Consider the following 21,050-nt stretch of genomic DNA (forward strand, 5'->3'; position numbering starts at 1 on the left):
TGTTCTGTCTCACAGTTAAATTAACTTATTTCACTTCTATAATTAATTTTCAATGAATCACTCTTCACTTTTATTCCTTACTAGCACTTTGTTTACTATGAATAACTTCCTACCTTTGTAAAATAGCTCCATCTCTAAGTTAGTGAAGGGTAGATCTTACTGTTGATGTGCTGATTTCCTCAGAACCAGAAAGAAAAATTTTGAATCACTTCAGGAAAAGATGGAGAATAAACGTTTGTATTCCATTTCTCTCTCATAGTCTGATTTTGCTTGTCACTGAAAAATGAAATAAAAAGCCATGATCTCATGCTATTGGTGCCATAGAATAATCCATCACTGTCCTTATCACCTTTAAATATTTCAAAATGTCATGGACTCCAGGAAGAAGCATATTCCCAGAGAAGACTGACAGCACTTGTTGAAATGAAATATTTTCCCCTCTTGTCACACAGACCCTGAAAACTGAAAACTGACCTTCACTGAAGAGTTTTCAGACATCATTAGATTACATTTTCTTTAAACTCAAATGCCTTAATAGAGCGCTAAACTACTCAAAGTGATAGTACAGGCAAATATAGACAGTTTAATCATCAATAAGGAAGAAAGTTTGGAAGGTGGTAAATTTCCTTTCTTTGATTTATATTTAAGTGAAGGTCAAATACAGATGTTTCATTTAAATGCTAATTGAAAACAAATTTTTTTCTTGAGAATATTTGCGTATCATTTTAATAATTTCAGTGCTGTAAAGATAAATGAATTTTTATAATAGTGAAGATTTTAGTGCTTTAGAGTCATTAATATAATAGTGTTTCTAAGAGTTTAAGACTTGATAGAAAAGTAACATCATGACAATTTGTAAAGAGCAATAATGTTTATATCCAGAAACCAAAATTCAGAATGTAGCTTCATTATGTTAAAAATATGTGGCTTTAGAAAAATCATTTTTTCTCCCTAGATCTCAATTTTCTTCTTTATAAGCTTTTCCTTTAAGTTTTAAATTCTGTGAGTAGATCTGCAGATTTACAGATTGAACTGACCTTGTTGTACTATTCTCAGAACACAATGTTGAAATTGCTTTTTAAAATCCCCAATGTCAACTCAATGTCTTGTCATCTGTCTCTTTTCCCCAAATTAGACTTTAGAGAACAGTTCCAGTTAAATAATACTTTCATTTAGTTAAATTCTGATTAATAAATGTTTCGCTAAGGAATCCTGATGAATAGGAAGGGCTGCTATAGCAATCTTTTCACATCTGATTTAGGATGGTCTTTCCATTCAATAAGCAACAATAGTATAATGCCCTACACTTATAGTAGTTCAAATGTCTAGCCAATGGGATAATATATATTAATATAGCAGGTAAGATTGTAAATAATAGTAACAATTGTGATAATGACAATAATATACATCATTAAAAAACACGAGTTAGCAGCAATGTGGCAGGGAAGTTCATAGAATACAATGTTAGACTTGGAGTGAGAGAAATCGTTTTTATATACCACTGCTAAATGCTTGATTGTCTCAGAGCTCTTTCAAACCAGGGGATGGTTTGCCTTTCATTGTATCAGCAAGGATGAATACAATGGCTGGCACATTATAAATACTTATCAAATGCCTTTTGATTATATGAAGAGGTGAGATTGATAAGAAATCATGGATAAAAATTAAACAGAATAAGAAGGTATAGATGGATTATAATCTGATCCTTTGAAGGTACAATATGATCCAAAGTATCAGAAGAATATTAGTGTTTTGAGTTATGTAGTAGTTTACAATCGCCAAATAGTTTTCATATATTTGTTTTCTTTGTTTTCAAATATTTGTTTTTTTTTCTGATAATTTCCTTAAAAAATGATGTGTAGACTTTTGTTTCTGATCATGGCTTCCAGGGAAGAATAATAATTTTTAAATGATCTCTCCCAGAGTTATTTGACAGGTCAATTGTTTTTCCAAAAAGACTTTTCACATTGTTTTCTTTTTTTTTCATTTTCTTAGTTTTGTTTAGTTAATATATTATGATTATTTAATGTATTATAACTTCTAGTGTTCATAACATAATTTCAGAGTTTGCTTATATGTATAATAACTATGTTAAGAACTTTTAAAAATGGCTACCATTCTTTGCAGAAACAGGTACCAAATTATATGCTCTCCTTTTATGAAAGAGCAGTAGTTTAAAAAGTACACAAATGTATAGTGTTTAAAATAAAGGCATTCAATAGCACCTACATAAATTTGGATGTCTTAATAGTAATATCTTATTAATAATTAAATTACTTAAATTCTATGATTTGGTACCTTTATAAAATGATGAATCTATAATACTAGTGATAGTGGTAGGGTTGTTTCACCATCTACTCTCATCTGCTCTATCCTCTTTCCTTAGTCACACAAAATAAAAGAAATACTTCTCATTTTCTAGGAATTCTATGAAATCAGAAAAAAAATAATCGCTTATATTTTTTTTTTCTGAATCATCCTATATGTCTCTGATTTTTATTTTCTCTCACAATATCAGAAAAGAAAATATAAACTTTGAAACTCTGAAATCATGGGAGTGAAATATCAGAGAGAAAAAAAGTGGAGTAATGTACCAGAGAATGAGTATTCTTAGCTATTCATGCTATATAGACTTAAAAGTACTTGTTTAACTTTGTAGGTAAGGAAAACCATTAAATTAAAGCTTTTACAGAAGTTCTAAAGCAATAATTCAAACAAGTCTGAAAAAGTTTGAAAATTTATACTTTTCAATCATTATTTAAAAGCTCAGAGTCAGAAAAAAAACTGAACCTTTTAAAGCCTACTTGTCTATTCAAAGAGCATGAATTTTCTCAAGCTGGCTTCTTAATAATTATTTTATAAGATGCATCTTTCATTGGGCAGGATGCCTCCAAAAGAACCCTTTGAGATTTTTACCACCAGTGTCATGATAATCCTATTTGGATTTATTTAATTTTAAAGATTACAAGCATACTTTATATTTAGTATGTGATATCTTATCTAATATAAAACTTCAATTGTGTATATCTCCAGGCTTAACATCAAAAATCTATATCATTCTTCCCCTCTTTAACACCTATTTCTAGGGGAAAGTAGAATTTACCCATTGGATTTTAAAAATTTAATCGTCATAGATCATTACCTGGGAAATCAACCTTGGCTGAAACAATTTCATAATAATCAGGTCCATATTTCATTTCAATATCTATTTCTGTTCTATGGGGAAATTAGGTGTTTTACAATTAAAGATGTTTTTCTTGCAAAATTCAAAATTCTAAACTCAGAAAGACACGGAATGCTAAGCTGGGGACAAGGGGAGAGGAAATAAATCTTTGGAGTATGTGTGGGAGTATGGTAGTATTTATAATTTTTCTACAATTGAAATAGTGTTCTATCCAAGAAGAATCAGATTTGTTCTGCTGAGCTCTAGAGATTAGAATTTGCACCAGTGAACTGAAGTCACACTAACCATGTGTATATTGATATAAATAACAGTGGACATATGGGTATTCAATTACTATTCAATATAATGAAAGACTTCTAATAATTGTAATTTTTTTCCAAAATGGAAAGAGCTTTTTTAGGCATTACAACATTCCTCATATTACAGATCTTCAAGTTGAGATTATCGGACATTGCATTTTGTAGAATACTCTCTCTCTCTCTCTCTCTCTTTCTCTCTCACTCTCTCTTGCTCTCTCACTCTCGCTCTCACACCCACATACACACCCACACACAATACACACACACATATATAGAATTAATCCTTCAGCAAGGAAGTAAATTATGGACCTCTAAAGTCCATTCATGTGCTAAAAGGACCAATTGACCTATGTCCAAAATATACATTTTCCTTGCATGAAAGAATCTAGATTAGTTTAAAAGAATTTAACCTTGTAAGAGTCTATGCTAGTCCAGGCACCAGTGCTAATGAGGTTAAAATATATAAATATAAAACACCCAGAATAAAAACTGGAAATATTGATCAAATGTCACACAAGTTTATTTGACATGGGTTAAATTGCCATTTTTTGGAGTGAATATCTTTGTCAAAGAGAACATTGATCTAATGATCTGTGGAACAAAGATTCCTTTGAAGAGCTATATATTTATGCATATACATATATAAATGTATAAATCCTACTTTGAATTTGCTTATATGTATATATATATATATATATATACATACATAAAGATGTATATGTATGTATGTATATACATACATATACATCTATATGTATGTATGTGTGTGGTTTTCTCAAACAATATAAGTTTCTTGAAAGTAGAAAACATATTGCTTTTTTACTTTGTATCCTTGGAACCTAGTGTAGCAGTTGATTCAAAAGGCTTAATAATTGATGAATGATTGAGTGAGTACGATTTGTATGTGAACTACTTTATCAAAAGTTATTTTGTGGGTGTCATCTGTGAGTAAGTATTCATAACAAAAATATTTTTGGTTTGTCAGAGAGATTGTTTTCTTTATACTAAATAAACAGGTATGGCTCCTTGTGAGAAGAGACTCCCAAAGGACAAACATATCCTAACACACTAGTACAGGGGTGTGTGGAAAGTTAGTGAAGCATGCTAAGTGCTATCATATTCAATTACCCTCCAGTTAGAGCAATTTCTTAGCAGGATTTGATATTTCCTTTTTTAAAAGCCCAGCCCCAACATTTTACATCATGGATAGACAGTTCTGTCAGTCTATGTTTTTCTTCTACTCTGTTGAAATCCATTTGGTCAGTACATGCTGTCGGCTTAGATGTCACTCTTCCTGCTTTTTTGTGCATATAGAGTGGAAAACAACTCCTAGAATATCCTTCAAATACAGTGGGTTTAGCCTCAATATTTTAAGGGGATTGTTTTTGGTTTTGCAAAAGTCCATGATCATTGGTGGCAAATGTTTTTCTTCATTAAAATCCAATTCTATCTGAAAAAAAAAAAAAGAAACTCATGACACAGCTTCTTTAAAAAGAATCTGTTTACTGGAGTGCTTTTAAAATAGAATTGAAAATTACATTTTCTCATCTTGGTCATTATAAAATTATTTCCCTGCAAATTAGTGGGTAAAGATAACTGATGAAAATTTTCTTTCTACTGTATTTTTCTTAGTAGAGATAAGCTGACCAGTTGGAATACATTACTAAAAATTTAAAATCACTTGTAAATTAGATCGTGTCTCTTCTGAGCATTGATCTGACCAAGATATTATTGACTTTTTTTTTTGAGCTTTCCAAAATTTTTTTTTTTTTGTGCCTGATATCAATTCTTATTTTTCACAGAGGCTTTGGATATACTACTTGTGACTTTGTTGCCTCCTTCTGAGTTTTCTAAAAGCTAAGCATAAAATTTAAGACAAGTTAAGATGGGGATTTGAACAAAGAAATGATATAAGAAAATTGAAGTTGAAATGAGATTAGTCTGGCAATAGGATACATACAAATTTGATTAGGGGACAAAATCCTCATTACATACCCACATCCCATACCCCACACCCTATGTCATGTGTGCATCATTTATGACACCCATAGACGTACATATGACAATACATGTATATAATACCTATGTGTGCATGTATAATAATAGTTTTTTCCATATTTACCTATATTATATGTATGCATGAAAATATAGACATATTCATATACACCACAGATACATTACAAATGTAAATATATGCTTATAATACCTAATTACAAAAAGGCATTTCTTATAATGATTAAGTGGTCATATATGTTCCTATGTATTTACACTATAGTCACATATACATATATATATATATATATATATATATATATATATATACACACACACATATAGTAACATAATACAGCATATAAATATATACCTCAGAATGAATAAGACTGAGGTTAATGTTTTACCTGTTACATATTATCTGCATAATCCTTGGAAATCATTCTGCTTCTAAATGTTCCCCAAGAATGGATTTCACAATAATTGGTGATCTTCATTATTAGCTGGTGATTGGCTCTAGCAGATTGTTAAGGGGGGGTGTGTGTCTATAATCACATGGAGATAAAGATCATACACACATGCATACAGATAAATTAATGTATTTATATCACTAGACTAGTTGACAATTGTATTTTAATTACAAAATAGAAGATTTTGTTAAAAGACTAATCACACAGTGACAAAACAAGGGCAAAGCTTGAATAATTTTAAGACAACAAAGTATACTTTAATCAGCAGTACTATAGACAATAAAAAAAAATACATCCTAACCTCTTATCTACAATTACCCAAGGTCCATTTCATCATCTGTGTCTCTCGGCCACTTTGGATTTATGGAATATCACATAAATCTTGGCATGCCTCTGGGCCACACGATGGCTTCTAAGAAATTATCCTGGAGTTGGATCCTGCATGTTAATGAGAATTCTATTTACTCTAGGTTCAAAGTTTCTTTGTGGCCCCAAAGTGTCTCTGAAACCACAATCCAAATCCATTTACCACCCTTTCCTCTTAACGAAATGATTGTAAATGGGCTTTGAGGGACTATATTCCTTTAGATTCCTGGACTGAATTTTTCTTAGGCTGTGAGCCAAGCCATTCTTCCCTCTTTAATATTGTTAGTAATTATTCCACACAGAGCTATTATTGCTCATTCTGTGCTACATTTCAAATGTGGAGCCAGGCACTGATTAATTGCTTCCCACTCTATTTGTCAGGTCTCATCTTTAATAAAAAACACATTCATCTTTGGAGGGGGCAGGATATTTAAAAAAATATTTCTTCCTTTCTATATTCTTGTGATATATCCCTAGTTTCCACATACAATTTTTCTAATGTCATTAAGTGTCAAGTATTCTAGTCTGTAATCTCTTGCCCATCCTGCTGCTGTCATTATTATCAGCAAAACCATGCTTTTCATGTCTCTTCATCCAAAAGTATTTTAAATTATTCATCTCTTTTGATTCATATTGTAATCCTATGAGATAGGGTGAAGCCGTAAGATCACTGTCATTTTATAGTAAAGAACACTTAAATGTAAGATCTTAAAAGACTTGTTTAAGGTCACATGACAATAGAAATATTTCCAGACAATTGAATCTATTATCCTTCTGTTCTAAAATGAAATTTCAGATAATTTTTTTTCTTTATAAAAGCAAATTTAAAATTTTCTATTGGGAATACTTAGAAGAATGTATCATCTGATGAGGAAATTGAGAAAAGCAATATTGTTCATTTTAAATAATTTGAGTAACTTAGAAGAAAAGCACTATCTATAATCTTTCCAGATATTACTATTTTATATATGATATATTGTCTGGTAAATTTATTTATTTTTAATACATATTTCTTTATGATTTATGTTGGGAGAGAAAAATCAGAGCAAAAGGGAAAAACCATGGAAGAAATTAAAAACAAAAAAAAAAGAAGTGAACATAGAATGTTGATTTACATGCAATCTACTTTGTTCTTATTCTAGAAACAGATGGTATTTTCTGTCCAAAATCTATTGTGATTGTTTTGGATCTCTGAACCACTGAGAAGAACCACATCTTTCATAGCTGATCATCACACATTATTGATGTTATTGTGTACAATGTATTTCTGATTATATATAATATATTTCCAGTTAAGTCACAAAAATAATCAATGAATATCTCAAATATGCCTTTTGTTACATTATTTTTATTCCCTTGTTAAAATATTCTAAAAAGATCATTTCCAATGATTTTGAGATGGAAAGAGCTATATGCACCCAGAGAGAGTACTGTGGGGACTGTGTGGATCACCAAATGGTATTTTTAACTTTTTGTTGCTGTTTGCTTGCATTTTGTTTTCTTTCTCATGTTTTGTTTTCCTTTTTGATCTGATTTTTCTTGGGCAGCATGATAATTGTTGGAAAATGTATAGAAGAATTATATGTTTAATATCTATTGGATTACTTGCCATCTAGTGGAGAGGGTGTGGGAAGGGGAGGCTAAAATAAAATTGGAACACAGCATTTGCAAGAAAGAATGTTGAAAACTATCTATGCATGTATTTTGAAAATAAAAGCTTTAAAAATAAATAAAATCTCACTCTTCATCCACACTTTAAAAAAAAAAAAACTCTTTTAGAAGGCATTTAAAAACAAAAAAAAATTAAAAACCCATTGTCTAAATTATTTCTAAGGCTTATCTTAGCTATGGTATTGTATAATTCTATGAATCTGTCCCCTATAATAATAAGTAAATAGACACTGAAACTAGATTTTTACACCATTAGAGGGAATTTTTCAAAAGCTTGTTTTTTACTTGCAGTTTCTATTTATAAACATCCTTCATATTCTCTTCATCCATATGCTATCCTATGCTAGTAATTTTTCATCCAGTCCTATCCTCCTTGGGAAATATTATTCTCCACCAATCTAAAAGTTACCTATTCTATTTCCCTTTTTAATACATAAAGCTTGAAATCAGGAAGACATAAGTTTAAATATAGATTTAGAAAATTACTAGATGTGTATGCCTTACCAAGTCACTTAATCTTTATCTATCTCAGTTTTCTCAAGGTATAAAAATAGCACTTACTGCATTGGCATTTTGAAAATTAAATAAGGTAATACTTGTAAACTACTTAGCACAGTGACTAGCACACATAAAACATTTAATGTTTGTTCTCTTCCCCAATTCTTTCAGAATTTCATTGGAGGTGGAGAAGTGTAGCTAATCTGATGATGTAATCTTCCCTGTGTGTTGATACTTTCCTAATAAATTACCATCAAGGTCTCCCTCTCTTCTCAAGTAATATAGTCACATTTCACAAGGATCATTCTGAAGATCTAATATTTTAATTTGAAGAATCCATCAAATACTGACAAATTTTAGACACCATTTTTACAGACTTGCAAGAATAAGCTAAAGGTGTGCTGGAGCCAACTTTAACTTTGTCCAAGGACTTGAAAAATCAATTACTAAATTTTCATTCTCAGACTTTATGTTCTAGAAATGGACAATGAATACATACCAGAACTTGATTTGTGGTTTTTCTGATTGTCTAGAATTTAGAAAATGTTGTTTTTGACAATTAATCTTAATGTATATGTATATGTAACTTATATCTTATTTTCCCTCTGAGAACTCAGTTGTTAAACATTTATCTAATCATTTATGAATTGCTCTATAAATTTTGCTTGAGCTCAGTAGGAGGGTAGGAAATGAGTTCTTACTGAAGACATGAAGAATTTAGGTTTATAATAATAATTGCATATTGCATTTATATAGAGCTTTAAGGTTTACAAAATGCTTTTCATCCATTATCTCATTGGATGCTTACAACATTCCTAGTTAAAGGCCCTGCCTTATTTCACAGTATACAACAAAAGTCTAAGCATGTTAGATGATAAAAAGGCAAGCACAAAGAGGAAGGATTTAAAGAATACAGAATCTATTCTGTCTATGTAATAATAAGAAATACATGACCATTGATTTAGTAAGAAAAAATAGAGTAATAATATTCCAATATCAGAGAATTTTCTTTTAGTAAATAGATGAAAAAAAATAAGAAAAGACATAACTTCTAAAGTTATCTGATTTTTTTAAAATCTAAATATTAACTTAGGCCTTTATGACTTCATAGTGAAAAATAGCTACTATCATTATAACCTTAGTTGGAAAAGATTTTTTTGTTGGGATATGTTTTTTTTTTTTTTTTGGAATGGGGTGGGATTATGTATTTTTAAATTTTATCATCACCTTTTCTTTGTGTTTGAATGATCTTGATCCATGTGTTTCCCTTTATGGGGGTTTGATGACACATTCAATGGCAATATAATTGCAAGTGTTCCTTGATAGAGACAGTTGTGTTCACCTAGAGATAGTAACTAGGATGGAGAATTTAACTCAAACAGATGGAGTCTAATTAAGACACTATAATATACCTTTTTCACATTTTGAGTTTGTAAAAATAAAATTTTGAACCAATTCCAGTCTTGCCATAACTTTTTCTGTGTTCCAAAATAAAAGTATTTTTTTTAATTTACAAATTATGGTAAAACAATATTAGTTATTGTAGATAGCAAAAATCATCACACATGGCAAAATTTTTTATTGATCAACAAAAAGTACTAAGAAAAAATAGAGAATAAAATGTGAATATAAAGATAAAGTCTGGTATTGAAGATTATATTCTTTGTCAAGCCTTTGTGGTAGTTTTGTGAGTAGATAGATTCTCTTTCCTAGTCAACTACAAAGTATAATCAAAGCACACTGGGATTACAGTCAGGAAAATCTTTGTTCAAATCTGGCAACAGAAACTTACTAGATGTGTGACATTGATCATATCACTTAACTTTTTATTATTTCAGTTTTTTTTCCAAAATAAAGATAATAATAACACCTGCTTGCTAGACTGCCATGAGAATCAAATGAGATGTTATTTGTAAAACATTTAGCATCTTCCCACCACTTTTTGTGATTATAACTATTTTCCCTGGGAATAACTTTTTGAAACAGGGAATTTGTCTTGAATATTTGCTTTGAGAAAATGTGTGTCTTCTGAAGCGATAAACAAACAACAAACAAACAAATAAAAAATGTTTTATCTGTTCATACTTTGTATACTAAAATATGGCTTAACCTTAATTCTGGAAGGTAGCCTATCTATTCAGAGAAAAAATCTTGAACTCTGCTACCTATCACCTTGAAAATAGATTAAGTCATTCATTGTTATGATTTTGAGACACTGCTGAGTCAAAAAGACAGTATTGAAAACCTTGAAAATATATATATATATATATATATATATAAAATATGTGTGTGTATATATTTTAAAAATGTTCTTGTACTTTATGTCATTTGAATCTTTGTGTGAATTACTGTGTTTCTTTATTTACTATGACATAAAGGTCTTCAGGTGGCATAAAGGTCTTGTATACATGTGGGGTTAAATTAATGAAATGAAAGACTGCAAAAGGAACATGAGAAATTACCATATATAGGAAATCTACTTCATTTTCTCTTTGTGAAGAAGATACCAGTTAAACATATGCTGGGCTTTAAATTGATTGGGGCCATTGAATGAGCAGGACATCCTTTCAGAAAATTGCAGTTATATTAATAAATTTCTCTCTAAAACAAAAAAGTTTATCTCTTTTTAAAACCAATATTCTTCCACCTATATTATATTTTTTTAATTGTGAAACACTATCGTCTCAGGGGGAGAGAGAGACACACACACACACATACACACACACACACAGAGAAAGAGAGAGAGAGAGAGAGAGAGAGAGAGAGAGAGAGAGAGAGAATGAGAACTAAAGTTGACGCTTCAATCAAAAGGAAACAGAAGTAAATAAGGAGTATGATAGGTTGAAAACACATTATTATGCACTTTATTAAATGTCATGCATGATGCTAAAAGCATTGTGGATGCAAAAAAGGAGTATCAGAAGGAACAACAAAAACAATAAAAAGCTTAGGAAGCTTACCTTAGAGTGGAAATCAGAATTGTTTAATGCGTTTTGTTTGAATATAGTTCTCTATTTTATACTCCCTTTTCTTTCTCCTGTCACTCCCACCTGTCTCTGTCTCTCTTTCCTTCCCTCTCCCTCTCTGTCTGTCTGTCTGTGCTCTGTCTCTCTTTCTCTCTTTCACACACTTATTGTAATTATATATATATATATATATATATATATATATATAAACACTAATATACTATATAACACTAATAATGATATACACATTATTGAAATTATATATGTATATAAATATATCTATATATATCTTTATTATATGTAGAGAGAAAGAGGGAGATGGAGAGGGAGAGGGAAGGAGAGAGAGAGAGAAAGAGAGAGAGAGAACTCTAGATACATAGATACTATATACATAAATATAGAGTAGATAAAGGGTAACCTTAGAGAAGACCTATATAGCCTGAGGAAACAGCAAAGACCCCTTAAAGAAGGTAGAATTTGAATTAAAGCATAATGGATCATGAGATTGGAAAGTATTAAAGAATTAAGAAAGTTGAGGGCAGCTAGGTGGCACAGGGATAGAGCACCAGCCCTGAAGTCAGGAGGACCTGATTTCAAATCTAGTCCCAGGCACTTAAAACTTCCTAACTGTGTGACCCTGGGCAAGTCACTTGATCCCAATTGTCTGAGGTGAAAATAAAAGGAATTAAGAAAGTAAATATTTGATGTAATTCAAACATGTGTCAGATATTGAATTGATTAATAAAGAAGGAATGTCATTGGGGTAAGTAGACTATGGCCACCAGAATTTGGCCTGGGTCATACATTTGAATAAAATAAATCTCCCAGTCATTATCATAGTAGATACAGATAGTGGTTACTTGAAGTCAGGGATATTCAAGTTCAGCTTTAGCTTCAGACACTTACTGACTGTGTATCCCTAAGCAAATCATGTAATATGTCTCTGTGTCTCTTAAAGTATATGTGCCCAGTGTCACACAGACAGTAAATATTGCATTACAATACTTAGACACAAATATATATGTACAAATGTGTATATATATATATATATATATATATATATATGTTATCTCTGTTTAAAAGTTCTCTTTCAATCTATCTATATCTATATACACACACACATATCCATTATGTATTCTGTGATGACTGCATTAGCACCCTGGATAACTTAGAATCAGCCAGAGTTAGGATAAGCAAAAGTCCTTGATCTTTATTCTTGGTCTTTAGAAGTAAGAGTAAATTGAATGGACACAGAATCTCCACGACCTTCCTTCTTGATCTCCTGCCCAGAAGTGACCCTGGTTAGTCTTACTCCACCCCCTAGTCCCTCCTACAATTCTCTGTATACACCAATTATCAAGCCAGGACAGAATAGTGGGAAGGGCCCTTTTCCAAGCATATGCTAATAGAGTATTGTCCAACTGGTAGTTAGCCTTAAGTGCTCAGTTGTCCGACCTCAGTGCATAAACTCAAGAGTTTCAGCCCTTTACAATGTGTGTGTGTGTGTGTGTGTGTGTTTCTGTAGCTTATGCAACTATTTGACATTGTTCTATGTAACTTGGATAACGTCATAGTTAAAATATCACTATTTCCCTTTGTCATTTATCACTTAAAATAATGTTACTTATATACATGGCACTAATTTATCTTTATAAATTATATTTTAGAAAAAAACACACACACACACACATGGCCAAGATGGCAGAGAGGACACACACATCTACTTAAGTTCCGTGTTTTCTCTCAGAATTTATTTCATGACAAGCCTCAGAATTAGTGCTTCACTGGAAAAAAAAAATGCACAAATAATTACCAACAGAAGACATCCTTGAAATTTGCCAGAAAAGGTCTGTTTTTGCACAAGGGCAGGGACGGTTAGACCAGGCACAGGCTGAGGGAAAGCAATGACAGCAAGAGCACAACAGGCAGCTCACATTGAGCAACCCGGAAGGGAGGTGGGGTATGATCTCAACTGTCTCTGTGGGGAGAGCTTTACTATAGTATTAACTACTTTGCCAGCAAGCCAGTAGACTAGCAGAGAACCTAAAAACACAGGGGGTAAAGACTATACCCTGAAAAGCTAGAGTCTTTCAGGATATGGCCACACTCACCTGCAATGTCTCAGCATGCCCTCAGAGTCTCAGAGTCTCAGAGGGCAGATGCAGCCATGCCATTGCTGTCCTACTAGTCCCTCACTGCTGTCCCCCTCAGTGTGTAGAGGAAGCCTTTGTTTTTTTTGTTTTTTGTTGTTGTTGTTTGTTTGTTTGTTTCCTGCTAATTTGTCTTCTTTGATTCTTCTCTGACAAAATGTGCAAAAAATTTAAATGGACCTTAACCATCGAAAGCTTCTATATGGATAGAGAGCATACTTTAAATCCTGAGGAGATTGAAAGCAGACAGTCTCCAGATGAATCTCCAAAGGGGGATATGATCTGGCCCTCAACACACAAGGCTCTCATGGAAGAAATTAAAAAGGTTCTCACAAGAGAGCTAGAAGAAAAAATGGGAAAAGGAAAGGGAAGCTTAGCAACAGAGTCTGGATAAGTCATCCCACTCATTTAAAGATAGAGTGGATAAAGAAATCAAATCCTTAAAAAAAGAATTAGTGAGTTGGAAAAAGAAAATAACTCTCTAAAAATAATATTGGTGAAATGGAAAAACAATTCCATACAACAAAACACCTCACTTAAAAATTAAATTGGACAATTAGAAAATGATATAAAAAAGTGAGTGAAGAAAATATTTCATTGAAAATCAGAACAGAACAAAGGAAATTGAATGACTCGAGGAGACACCAAGAATCAGTCAAGCAAAACCAAAAAAATGAAACAAAGGAAAAAATGTCAAATACCTCCTTGGGAAAATAACAGACCTGAAAAATAGACCTAGGAGAGACAATCTAGTCTTACTCCACCCCCTAGTCGCTCCTACAATTCTCTGAAAATTGTGATGAAAAATATGAGGAAAAAAAGAGCCTGGACACTATTTTCCAGGAAATCATCAAAGAGAACCACCCAGATGTTATAGAAACAGAAGGTAAAATAGAAATTGAAAGAATTCATTGATTATCTACTGAAAGGGATCCTAAATTCAAAACTTCAAAAAATAGTGGCCAAATTCCAGAACGATCAGATGAAGGAAAAAGTACTGCAAGCTGCTAGAAAAAAATCAATTCAAATATAGAAGAGCCACAATAAGGATTACTCAAGATCTAGCAGCATCCACATTAAAGAATTGAAGAGCCTGGAATATGATATTCAAAAAGGCTAAGGAACTTGGTATGCCACCAAAAATAACTTAACCAGCCAAAATAAGCATCTTTTTCCAGGGAAGAAAATGGATATTCAACAAAGCAAGTGAATTTCACCTATTTTTGATGAAAAAACTGGAACTAAACAAAAAGTTTGATCTACAAATATAGAAATCAAGAGAAACCTAAAAAAGGTAAAAAGAAATGTTAAGAACTATATTTTTGCTATAAAGATATATAACAAACACATGTATAGTTTGTTCTAGAAACTAGAGGTGGAAAGGAAATTGTACCAGGAAAAGAGCAAAGTGGGGGTAATACCATGAAGAGGCAAAGGAAACCTATAATATTTGAGAAAAAGAATGGAAGGGGATGAACATAGTGTGTAGTGTGTATAGCTTTACTGCCATCAGAATTGACTTAAAGAGAAAAATATTAGACATATTAGATTTATGGTGAAACTTCTCCCACCTCATTGAAAAGTGGGAGGAGAAAAGTGAAAAGAGAAAGAGAAAGAAAAACAGAAGGGAATACAGAAATTGTGAGGGAAAGGAGTAAGATAGGGGGAGAAACTCTAAGGTAAGGAGAGGGATACTAAAAAGAGAGGGCTGTGAGAAGCAAGTGGCGCTCACAAGTTTTAATACTAGGGAGGGGGGTAAGGGGAAGAAAGGGAGAAAAGCATAAAAAGGGGTTAATGAGATGGCAAGTAATACAGCATTGGTAATTTTAACAATAAATATGAATGGGGTAAACTCCCCCATAAAGAGGAAGCTGTTAGCAAAATGGATTAAAAGCCACAATCCTAAAATATGTTGTTTACAGGAAACATACCTGAAGCAGGAAGATACATACAAAGTAAAGGCAAAAGGTTGAAGCAGAATCTACTATGCTTCAGGTGAAGTCAAAAAAGCAGGAGTAGCTATTGTCAGCTCAGATCAAGCAAAAGCAAAAATTGATCTAATTAAAAGAGATAAGAAAGGGCACTATATCTTGCTAAAAGGTAGCATAGATAATGAAGCAATATCAATATTAAACATATATGTACCAAGTCTTATAACATTTAAATTATTTTTAAAAGTTTTTTTTTTTATTTACAAATTATATGCATGGATAATTTTACAGCATTGACAATTGCCAAACCTTTTGTTCCAATTTTTGCCCTTCTTCCCCCAACTACCTCCCCTAGATGGCAGGATGATCAGAAGATGTTAAATGTGTCAAAGTATAAATTAAATACATAATAAGTATACATGACCAAACCATTATTTTGCTGTACAAAAAGAATTGGACTCTGAAATATTGTACAATTATCCTGTGAAGGAAATCCAAAATGCGGGCAGGCAAAAATATAGGGATTGGGAATTCAATGTAATGCTTCTTAGTCATCTCCCAGAGTTCTTTCGCTAGATATACCTGGTTCAGTTTATTACTGCTCCATTGGAACTTTTGGTTCATCTCATTGCTGAAGATGGCCAGGTCCATCAGAATTGATCATATAGTATTGTTGTTGAAGTACATAATGATCTCCTGGCCCTGCTCATTTCACTCAGCATCAGTTCATATAAGTCTCTCCAGGCCTTTCTGAAATCATCCTGTTGGTCATTTCTTGCCAAACAATAATATTCTATAATATTCATATACCACAATTTATCCAGCCATTCTCCAATTGATGGGCATCTACTCAGTTTCCAGTTTCTGGCCACTACAAAGAGGGCTGCCACAAACATTCATGCACATACACGTCTCTTTCCCTTCTTTAAGATCTCTTAAGAGATAAGGAAGGGCACTATAATTTGCTAAAGGATAGCATAGATTACAAAGCAATGTTAATATTAAACATATATGCACCAAGTAGTGTAGCATCTAAATTCTTAAAAGAGAAATTAAGGGAGCTGCAAGAAGAAATAGCAAAATTATAATAGTGGGAGATCTCAAACTTGCACTCTCAGATTATATAAATCAAACCACAAAATAAATAAGAAAGAAGTCAAAGAGGTAAATAGAATACTAGAAAAGTTAGATATGATAGATCATTGGAAAAAACTAAATGGAGACAGAAAGGAGTACATTTTCTTCTCAGCAGATCATGGAATATGTAAAAAAGTTGACCATCTATTAGCACATAAAAACCTCAAACTCAAATGTAGTACTGCAGAAATAGTGAATGCATCCTTTTCGAACCATGATGCAATGAAAATTACATTCAATAAAAAGCCAGGGGGAAATAGACCAAAAAATAATTGGAAACTAAACAATCTCAATCTAAAGAATGATTGGATGAAACAACAAATAATAGACATAATTAATAACTTCACCCAAGAAAATGACAATAATGAGACATCATACCAAAATGTGTGGGATGCAGCCAAAGTGGCAATAAGGGGAAATTTCATATCTCTAGAGGCTTACTTGCATAAAGTAGAGAAAGAGAAGGTCAATGAATTGGGCTTGCACCTAAAAATACTAGAAAAGGAACAAAATAAAAACCCCCAGTCAAACACTAAACTTGAAATTCTAAAAATAAAAGGAGAAATCAATAAAATAGAAAGTAAAAAAAAATGAATTAATTAATAAAACTAAGAATTGGTTTAATGAAAAAAGCCAACAAAATTGACAAACTCTTAGTAAATCTGATCAAAAAAAAAAAAAGGAAAGAGGAAAATCAAACTGTTAGTCATAAAAATGAAAAGAAAGAACTTGCCACTAATAAAGAGGAAATTAGATCAATAATTAGTAGTTACATTGCTCAACCTTATGCCAATAAATTGAATAACTTAAATGAAATGGAAGAATACCTTCAAAAATATATCTTGCCCAGATTAACAGAGGAAGAAGTAAATAGACTAAACAGTCCCATTTTAGAAAAAGAAATAGAACAAGCTATTAACCAACTTCCTAAGAAAAAATCCCCAGGAGCAGATGGATTTACACATGAATTCCACTAAATATTTAAAGAACAATTAAGTCCATTGCTATATAAACTATTTGAAAAAATTGGGATTGAAGAAGTCCTACCAAATTGCTTTTATGACACAGTCATGGTACTGATACCTAAACTAGGCAGGTTGAAAACAGAGAAAGAAAATTATAGGCCAATCTCCACAATGAATATTGATGCTAAAATCTTAAATAAAACATTAGCAAAAAGATTACAGAAAATCATCCCCAGAATAATACATTATGACCAAGTAGGAGTTATAACAGGAATGCAGGTCTGGTTCAATATTAGGAAAACTGGTAGCATAATTGACTATGATCAATAACCAAATTAATAAAAACATATGATCATCTCAATAGATGCAGAAAAAGCATTTGATAAAATTCAACATCCATTCTTAATAAAAAACACTTGAGAGGATAGGAATAAATGGACTTTACCTTAAAATAGACAGGAACATATATTTAAAACCATCAGTAAGCATCATATGTAATGGGGATAAACTGAAACCATTAAGATCAGGAGTGAAACAAGGTTTCCCACTATCACCATTATCATTCAATATTGTATTAGAGACGGTAGCTTCAGCAATAACAGTCAAGAAAGAGATTAAGGGAATCAGAGTAGGTAATGAGGAAACCAAACTATCACTCTTTGCAGATGATATGATGGTATACTTAGAGAACCCCAGAGATTCTACTAAAACAGCTATTAGAAATAATTCATAACTTTAACAAAGTTGCAGGATACAAAATAAATCCCAATAAATCCTCAGCATTTTTATACATCACCAACAAAATCCAACAGCAAGAGATTCAAAGAGAAATTCTATTCAAAATAACTGTTGACAGCATAAAATATTTGGGAATCTATCTACCAAAGGAAAGTGAGGAATTATATGAGCAAAATTACAAAACACTTTCCACACAAATAAAGTCAGATTTAAACAATTGAAAAAATATTATGTGCTCTCAGATAGGCTGAGCAAATATAATAAAGATGACAATACTCCCTAAATTAATCTATTTATTTAGTGCTATACCAATCAGACTCCCAAGAAAATATTTTGATGACCTAGAAAAATAACAAGAAAATTCATATGGAAGTACAAAAGTTCGAGAATTTCAAGGGAATTAATGAAAAAAACAATCAAATGAAGGTGGCCTAGCTCTACCTGTTCTAAAACTATATTCTAAAGCAGCAATCATCAAAACCATTTGGTATTGGCTAAGAAATAGGTTAGTTGATCAGTGGAATAAGTTAGGTTCTCAGGACAAAGTAGTCAATAACTATAGCAATCTATTGTTTGACAAACACAAAGATCTCATCTGTTGGTATAAGAATTCATTATTTGTCAAAAACTGTGAGAAAAACTGGCAATTAGTATGGCAGAAATTAGTCATGGACCCACACTTAACACTGTAACCAAGATAAGATCAAAATGTGTCTATGATTTAGGCAAAAAGAATGAGATTATAAATAAATTAGAGGAATATAGGATAGTTTACTGCTCAGACTTGTGGAGTAGGAAGGAATTTGTGACCAAAGACGAACTAGAGATCATTTATTGATCACAAAATAGAAAATTTTTATTATATGAAATTAAAAAGCCTTTGTACAAACAAAAGTAATGCAAACAAGATAAGAAGGGAAACAACAAACTGGGAAAACATTTTCACAGTTACCGGTTCTGATAAAGGTCTCATTTCCACAATATATAGAGATTGGACTCTAATTTATAAGAAATCAAGCCATTCTCCAATTGATAAATGGTCAAAGTCTACGAACAGTCAATTTCATCATCTGAAAATGAAACTATTTCCACTCATACGAAAAGGTGTTCCAAATCACTATTGGACAGAGAAATGCAAATTAAGACAATTCTGAGATATCACTTCACACGTCTGAGATTGGCTGAGATGAGAGGAAAAAATAATGATCTGTGTTGGAGGGGATGATGGAAAACTGGGACATTGATGCATTGTTGGTGGACTTATGAACAAATCCAACCATTCTGGAGAGCAATCTGGAATTGTGCCCCAAAAGATATCAAACTGTGCGTATCCTTTGTTCCAGAAGTGTTACTACTGGACTTATATCCCAGAGAAATTCTAAAGAAGGGAAAGGGCCCTATTTTTGCCAAAATGTTTGTGGCAGCCCTGTTTGTAGTGGCTAGAAACTGGAAAATGAATGGATGCCCATCAATTGGAGAATGGTTGGGTAAATTGTGGTATATGAATGTTATGGAATATTATTGTTCTGTAAGAAAAGACCAGCAGGATGAATACAGAGAGGCTCTGTACTGATTGTAAGTGAAATGAACAGAACCAGGAGATCCATTATATACTTTAACAATGATACTGTATGAGGATATATTCTGATGGAACTGGATATCTTCGACAAAGAGAAGATCTAATTCAGTTCCAGTTGATCAATGATGGACAGAAGCAGTTACACCCAAAGAAAGAACACTGGGAAATGATTATAAATTTTTTGCATTTTTGTTTTTCTTCCCAGGTCATTTTTACCTTCTGAATCCAATTCTTACTGTGCAGCAAGAGAAAACTGTTTGGTTCTACACACATATATTGTTTCTAGGATATACTATAACATATTTAACATGTATAAGGCTGCTTGCCATCTAGGGGAGGGGGAAAGGGAGGAAAGAGAAAAGTTGGAGCAAAAAAGAGTGCAAGGGATAATATAAAAAATTACCTAGGCATATGTTCTGTCAATTAAAAGTTACAATTAAAAAAAACCACTTGATAGTAAAAAAAGAAGAAGAAGAAGAAAGAAAAACAGAAAAAAAGGAAAAAAATTCTAAGAAACCAAAATAATTATCATAAAATCTATACTCTATATAGTTTATTTTTAAAAGAATACTCCAGGTTCTCATTCAGACTGTATTTACTATTACTTTATATTCAAGTATAATAGGTAAGATGGCAAGTCTTATTTGCTAATCCACAATATATGACAAAAAAAAAAAAAAAAAACTTTACAATGGGAATGTGGATAGCTTTCTTCATCTATAAATTTAGGGGATTTGGCACACATGCACCAATATATTTTAATACCTGTATTTGTGCATGTGTATGTGTGTATATGTCTATATATACAATACATAAGATGCATAGCTAGCTTCATATTTTTAAAAGAGAAAAGGGATTCAAGGAAGTCATATGGTTGATTTGCCCATATTCACCTGACTTGTAAAGTAACCAAGACACTATTTATTTGACCTAAATTCTTCTTGACTGTAGTTCCAATGCTTTATCCCCCACATTATTTTTGAAGTTATTAGCACATTCCATGACAGAAAAATTATTTTTATACTTTTGATTATGAATCAATAAGAAAAAGTTAAATTATGTTCAATATCCCTCATTCAAAAAAAAGCAAAAACTTTTCTTATT

This window comes from Sarcophilus harrisii, chromosome 2 (assembly GCF_902635505.1).
Source record: "Sarcophilus harrisii chromosome 2, mSarHar1.11, whole genome shotgun sequence".
Lineage (NCBI taxonomy): Eukaryota > Metazoa > Chordata > Mammalia > Dasyuromorphia > Dasyuridae > Sarcophilus > Sarcophilus harrisii.